Source organism: Octopus sinensis, linkage group LG12 (genome assembly GCF_006345805.1).
Source record: "Octopus sinensis linkage group LG12, ASM634580v1, whole genome shotgun sequence".
Taxonomy (NCBI): Eukaryota; Metazoa; Mollusca; class Cephalopoda; order Octopoda; family Octopodidae; genus Octopus; species Octopus sinensis.
Genome location: NC_043008.1, coordinates 78,340,424 through 78,347,923, shown reverse-complemented (window position 1 = coordinate 78,347,923; position 7,500 = coordinate 78,340,424). Strand labels below are relative to the sequence as shown.

Sequence of the window (7,500 nt, the reverse complement as noted above, 5' to 3'; positions counted from 1 at the left end):
ATTATACCTTAGGGTGTAGATAAAACTCACCAACACGCTAGAAATAGACGCTAATAGCTCTATAAACCGCATATTATTTTACTCCGTAAGCACGGGTTGAAAGCTGGCTAATGAATAACCTGATTTATACATTGGCTCGCTTTCAACCTGTGCTAACGGAGTAAAATAATATGTGGTATATAGAGCTATTAGCTTCTATTTCTAGCGTGTTGGTCGGGTTTATCCACACCCTAGGCTATAATTATATATCCTTATATACATAAATCGTATAATTTCGCACAGTTACAAGCTTCATCTTTATTTTCAAGGTGTTGAATCATGGAATGGGGTCCTTTAAAGACATGAAATTTGTGTGGACTGTTCGATATATCTTGTAGATGATACAAAATATAAGTTAGTGAGCTAATTATTCTCTTGAAACTGAAAACGAAGAGAACTATCTCTTCGTAGATAAACATAGTTCAGGCTATAGACAAGCACACATGGAATAACAAAGGCATACATAACATTATATATACATATCCATCTATCTGTCTATCTGTCTATCTATCTGTCTATCTATCTGTCTATCTATCTGTCTATCTATCTATCTATCAATCTATCTATCTATCTATCTATCTATCTATCTATCTATCTATCTATCTATCTATCTATCTATCTATCTATCTATCTATCTATCTATCTATCTATCTATCTATCTATTTATCTATCTATATATATCTAACGGAAACCGAGATAGATCTACACAAGCACACAAATATACACACGCGCGCGTGAACTCACACAAACTGATTAATAATTGTATGGAAATAAACAGAAATGTGTGTCTCAATTACGGAATTGTTAGGTGGTTACGATAAAGACCACTCAAACAATGAGCTCAACTGACATATGGAATTTATCCGGGAAAGAGGTACACATTATCTATTGATTGAAAGTAAGGGATCAAAGGTAGAATAAGATAAATGATTCAGTAACATAGACATATTTAAAAATATAAGTGTACAAAAAATTTTAACAACTAATGAAAGTCCTAAAGGAGATATAACAGTATAAAAAATATGGCATACACTTATATAAACAAAAATGATTTATATATATATATATATATGTTTATATAAAGAATATATTAGAATTATAAGATGTAATTATATAAAAAAAACTGAAAAGTATCAATTTAGGTGCCATATTGCATCATATCTTATGCATACTTGCAGAGAGAAGTTGTAATATATACTTCGTGACTCAGAATGTTAAACCAGTATATGGGAAGGTAAATAGGAATACAAAATATAAAACTTTAATAATATATAAAATTTTAACAATATACGACAAAAATAATATAAAGGATAAAAATTTAGTAAGAAAAACATACAAAAATAAGAAATCGATTTAATAAATGAAAAAATTAAAAATATATAAAGGCAAGAGATCAAAATAAAAAATAGAAAAAAAATAAAAAGATAATAGGTATATATATAATAAGGATACTTTAAGGTATTCCTACCAAAGTAGATTCAGGTGCAAGTAAATTAAGATGAAGATATCATTGGATGCGGTTTTATAAATTATAATATTACAGGTACTGTTGTATGCATGATTGTACAGTGCATAGAGGTGTAAGATTTATTCAAGGGAGGCTTACTATCTCATAACTCACTACAAATATACCTACTGTGGCTGATAGGGTAGAAGTCATAGGAAGGAAAGGACAGTGTAATCACTGCATAGGATGGAATCAGACTAAACAGACAGGGATTACTACAGGGCAATATTATGTATAATACATCATATAACACAATACATAACATGTAATACATATATAATGTAATACAATATAATATAGAATATCCTACAATAGAGGGTAAGTTAATTAAGGATACGTCATCCAAAGCTAATTTCCACCATCAAACCCAAAGTATGATGAGTATAACATTATTTGCCCCGAAAATATTTAAATGTGCGGGTGATGCTATGCATTTACTATTAATTAGGTTGCTCTAGTCTCTGTACTTAAAAATCTCATAAATTTCCATAGAACAAAGCTCACATTCATATCTACTATCTCTATATGGTTGCACCATCCGTACTATATGCCATTCAAGGCTAAATCTATTCTCGCTTTCCTTAAGTTCCCAGATCTTACTAGATAAAGAAGTACTATTAGCTTTATATATAAGTCTAAATGATGAAAGATAGTTCTTGATACGCTTTTTGTATTTATCGAATAAAACCACTAGTTTCAGTCAAGATTGTATATTTGTAAACTACGTTTTGGACTAAACAGCGACATAATAACGGGCAATATGATTTTACACTACAATTACAACCGGTAGTATTACAGCTAATATTTTTACTACTACTACTACTACTACTACTACTACTACTACTACTACTACTACTACTACTACTACTGTCATTATTATTAAAAATATTATTACTGCTATAATTATTATCGGCATTATTACTACTGATATTAGTACTACTTCTATCGATTATAGTAGCATTTAAATTATTGCAGCAATACCAGGTATTGTGTCAGTAATACCTAGGTTAGCATAAACATCAGCGTCACAGTTTATATTATATATATGTTAGATATATTAGTTCTGCTGTTCTGGATTCTTATATACCCACTATTATTATCATCATCATTATTGACAATATTAGTATTATTATTAATTCCTCGTGCTAATTCCTTCTATTAAAACGTGCTATGATAGTACCGAGGGTAGAATATGAGATTCTGATTGTCTTACGAGAAAATACTCTATTATACCTATGAGATGCTGGGATCCGTTTATCTAAAAGTGCCATAAATTTACTATATATGTTGGTAGATATAGCCCAGTTAAAGGGAACATTATACTAGACTATATTACTCTTTCGAGACTTCTTATATTTGTGGGGGCGGATTCTATCTACTCTTCATATGTACTCCGAACCCACTGCTTCATTATTGAGTATGGCTCCACTATTGGTATTTATATTATCATTAGAGGATGACACATTCTGCTCAATCACATTATAATATAAACTATTCTTCTTACCGACCATAAATTCTGTTTTTTTTTGTTGCTATATATCTTATTCTTTGATTTAATAGGAATGCTAGAAGCTTTCCCAGTAGGTCTGTTTTCCCGACTAGGTGGGTTTCTGTTCCTCTTCTCCATTAAATTTTTCTCATGATTACCAGTAGGTTTTAGACTTTCCAAATTAAGGAAGTAAGAAAGTAAGATTCGAGGGAACATCTAATAATGTTTATTTATGACCAACAGCCAGTTCTGAACAGCCAACTCGTAATGCCCTTATTCATAATAAACGTAGTCTACTAGCATTAGATCTTTGATGTTGATAAGGTGATAGATAAAAAGTTTTAAAAAATTAGAAATGAATTACAATTCCATGACCCCCACTGTGAATCATTCCCGCCACTCTAAAGTTGTAATTGTTCTTCTCTTAGATTATTTCTGCAGCAATAATGGCAACATGGAAGTTTTATATCCCCTAACTCAGGTAAAATATTTCAGAAAAATTATATTAATATATCTAGTCTGTTGCAAATCCATATATTTTGCAACTGAAGATGCCATTCTATTTAAATTGATGTAATGCTTGTATTATTCAATTAAATACAGCAGGCTGGAGCGTATTGCATTAATAACTGACATCCTGTTATTTATTTGATGTTATATACATACATACATACATACATACATACATACATACATACATACATACATACATACATACATACATACATACATACATACATACATACATACATACATACATACATACATACATACATACATACATACATACATATATATATATATATTATATATATATATATTTATATTAGAGGTCACACACTAGAAAAAACTTCTTCCCAAACAAGGTTAGTGACATCCTCATAGTAGATTTCATAATATTAAAAAAAACATTTAAAAAAGTTTTAAAAAATCCCTGAACACTTCAAAAACTTTATTAAGTAATTCTCATAGACTTTCATATATATATATATATATGTGTGAAAGTCTATGAGAATTACTTAATAAAGTTTTTGAAGTGTTCAGGGAGTATATATATATAATATATATATATATATATATATATATATATATAATATATATATATATATATATATAATATATATATATATATATATACATATATATGTGGACACAATGAGGATATTTAAAACACTTATAGGGATATTTATCCACGATACACTTGTTTAATATATTAAATTTTGAAGAGATATTTCTTCAATGAATATATTATATGAAATATCGTAAGATATCAAACATTATTGTCGAGTTAGAAAACAGAGAGAGCTAATGGACACAAATTAAATTATTAATTGATCAACCTATTCACCAACAATTGTTTCATTTCACAAGCAAAATTAAAATTACAAAACAAATATAATATATATAATTTTGCACAATTGTACAAAGGACAATAAGGCTTACATTAAGATACGTTTGGGAAACACAAACTATATAGATTTGTTTACTATGTATATGAATACGTGTGTGTGTACGGATGAGTTATTATTATTTCTTTTGTTTCAATTCAATAATAATAATAATAATAATAATAATAATAATAATAATAATAATAATAATAATAATAATAATAATAATAATAATAATAATAATAATAATAATAATAATAATAGAAAGCAGCATATTCCCTAATGAACAAAAAAGATATAAACGTGGATCATGGTTGTAATGATCAGCTACTCATCAATAAGATGATCTTAGAAGATCGTCACAAACGACACAAAAACTTGTCAATAGCCTGTAAGAAATGCCTCGAAATGTATAAGATAGCACCTACTCTGCTAAACTTTTTGTCTGTATGAGATCATGGAGAACTACACTAAATTTGAACAATGACAATGAATCTCTAAATGCTGGAGATGTAAAAATTTCATGTGGCATTTTCCAGGGTGACTCTCTATCACCACTCCTCTTTTGTTTAGCCTTAATACCTCTCTCAAATTGCTCAATGATGCACAGTACGATTGTAAAATGTTTGATAAAAATATAAATCATCTCATTTACATGGATGATTTAACGCTCTTTGCAAAAAATGACCAACAACTACAGGGCTTACTAGCCATTGTTAAACAATTCAGTGATGACATCAGAATGCAATTTGGCCTCGATGAATGTGCAAAAGCTACCTTTATCAAAGGAAAAATGACAGAAACATCTAACGTTAACCTTGACCAGCAGAATGTCATAAAGGAGTTAGACCCAGCGGAGAGCTACAAATACCTAGGGGTAATTGAAGGGGACGGAATAAGGCATTCAGTGATGAAGGAAAGGATCAGGAGAGAATGTTATCGCATAGTAAGAGTAATACTCAAGACAGAGCTGAATGCGAGAAACAGGATCGAAGCGATCAATGCATTAGCCATACCAGTCGTGATTTACAGTTTCAATATCGTTAACTGGTCAATTACTGAAATATTTAATCTTGACAGAAAAATACGAAAACTGTTGACAATGCATAGAATGCACCACTCTAAGGTAGATATAGAACGAATTTAACTGCCAAGAAAAGAGGGAGATCGTGGACTTTTACAAAAGGCATTAACATTGATTATTGTCACAATTGGCCTAGACACCTACCTGAAAATCTCTGAGGACTGGCTGTTAAAACTTGTCTCAAAACATGAAAACAAGAAAGCACCATACTCAATAACAAAACAGGCAAAGGAATATCTAAATGAATTCCGAATACAACGAATTTCAGAATTAGACATACAAGAAACAGGCACAGAAAAAACTAAGCATATGAAAACCCGTGCTAAAACTGCTGCCTTAGATATTCTGACTGACAAATGGCAAGAAAAACCTCTCAATGGCAAATATCCAAAGAGAGCGAATAATTGCCGATGTTGACAAAGCCCTGGCCCGTCAATGGCTAATGGCCTCTGGCTTAAAATCTGAAACAGAAGGGTTTATCATAGCAGCTCAAGATCAATACCTACCAACAAGGAACTACCAGGCCAACATAATACAGAACGGCAGTAGCCCAACATGTGTTTGTCAACAACAAAATGAAACCATTGATCATGTTGTCTCCAAGTGCAGTCTTCTTGTGCCTACAGAGTATCTCAGCAGATATGATAGAGCTGTACAATATATTCACTGGGTAATATGCAGGGAACACAAATCACCTCCAGTGCTTGAAAAAGACCACATCTCACTCCTCTGGAACTTTACCATTCAAACTGACAAAAAGATAGATGCGAATAGGCCAGACATCATATTGAAAGACGTCAGACAAAAATCATGCCTCCTCATTGATATGACTGTCCCAATCGATATAAACGTTCCTGTCAAGACCTACCAAACACTGAGCAAATATAAAGATCTTGAAATAGAAATTAGCAAAATGTGGAACCTAAAGACTAAAACAACTGTTGTCATAAGTGCTCTGGGAATGATAGTAAAAGGGGCTGATTGCTACCTAACTCAGATACCAGGAAACCCCAAAATGGCAGAAATTCAAAAGATTGTGCTCATAGGAACTGCTTATATCCTACGCAAATTACTTTCTATGTAATCTCAAGTTTTAAAACAAACATAATTTTCGTATGGTTTTTTTAGACATTCATTAGTACAACACTAAGTACAAAACCAAATATATGGCACCCTAGGCATAACACCAATATGAACTTCCAATTTGCTGTCTCTTTAGATCTCTGGGTCAGACTTGGAGTTAACTTGTATAAATGTAAAGCAAAAGTCAAACATAGAATAATAATAATAATGAGTAGACTATAATAACTGTTATGATTTAATTATCCATAGTCGGATGTAATAATATTTCGGAATATAAAAATTCATTCTTCAGATATCGCTAGGAACTGATCGAGTCACTGGGATGAATGTATATTCAATATTGGGAGATGACTTTTTCTCCAAGTTTGTTATTCATTACAACACGAATAACTCTGTCAAGGATATTATGCTGACAACCAATAAATTGCAGTTCTTTCAAACCCTTTGGTGCAACTGAATGACAATGTCATTTCTTTTCCCAATATTCAAACCCGTATCAGAGACAATCATCTTTACACAATTCCATAAATTGTATTCATGTAAACAGCTGTTATTGCTTTCACAACAGTATCGGCTTTTTCCTTTGGTAATTGGAGTGCTTCTAACTTAACTTCACTGTGTTCACTCTTTAAAACTAGCTCATGGCTTTCTTGGTCATCAATACGTTTAGCACCGAAATGCAATGACCAATTTTCTAAATGTAGCGATTTCTTCATTTTCTTTTTTAGTTTAACAGCTTTGATATTCGATCTGTAAATACCAGATTGTGAATGAGTCTCGACATTGATTCTATCTTCAGATAACTGTCGACAACTGTTGCTGTTTTTTGGGTTGATAGCTTGGAAGTTATTACTAACTTGGTTGCAGTTCCAGTTTTGCTATACTTTCTCTTTGTTTGTGTGGATTCTTC

At 31.2% G+C, this 7,500-nt stretch overlaps 2 long non-coding RNA genes across 2 annotated transcripts in view; both read left to right on the top strand.

Annotated features, from left to right (window-relative positions):
- LOC118765678 overlaps positions 1-7,500 on the top strand; it is a 131,126-nt gene that overhangs the window by 7,489 nt on the left and 116,137 nt on the right. The gene's annotated exons all lie outside the window — the stretch shown is intronic.
- LOC118765682 overlaps positions 4,185-7,500 on the top strand; it is an 8,492-nt gene continuing 5,176 nt past the window's right edge. The window contains exon 1 of the long non-coding RNA XR_005001551.1: positions 4,185-4,297. This is a non-coding gene — a long non-coding RNA (uncharacterized LOC118765682). The remainder of the gene's footprint in view (positions 4,298-7,500) is intronic.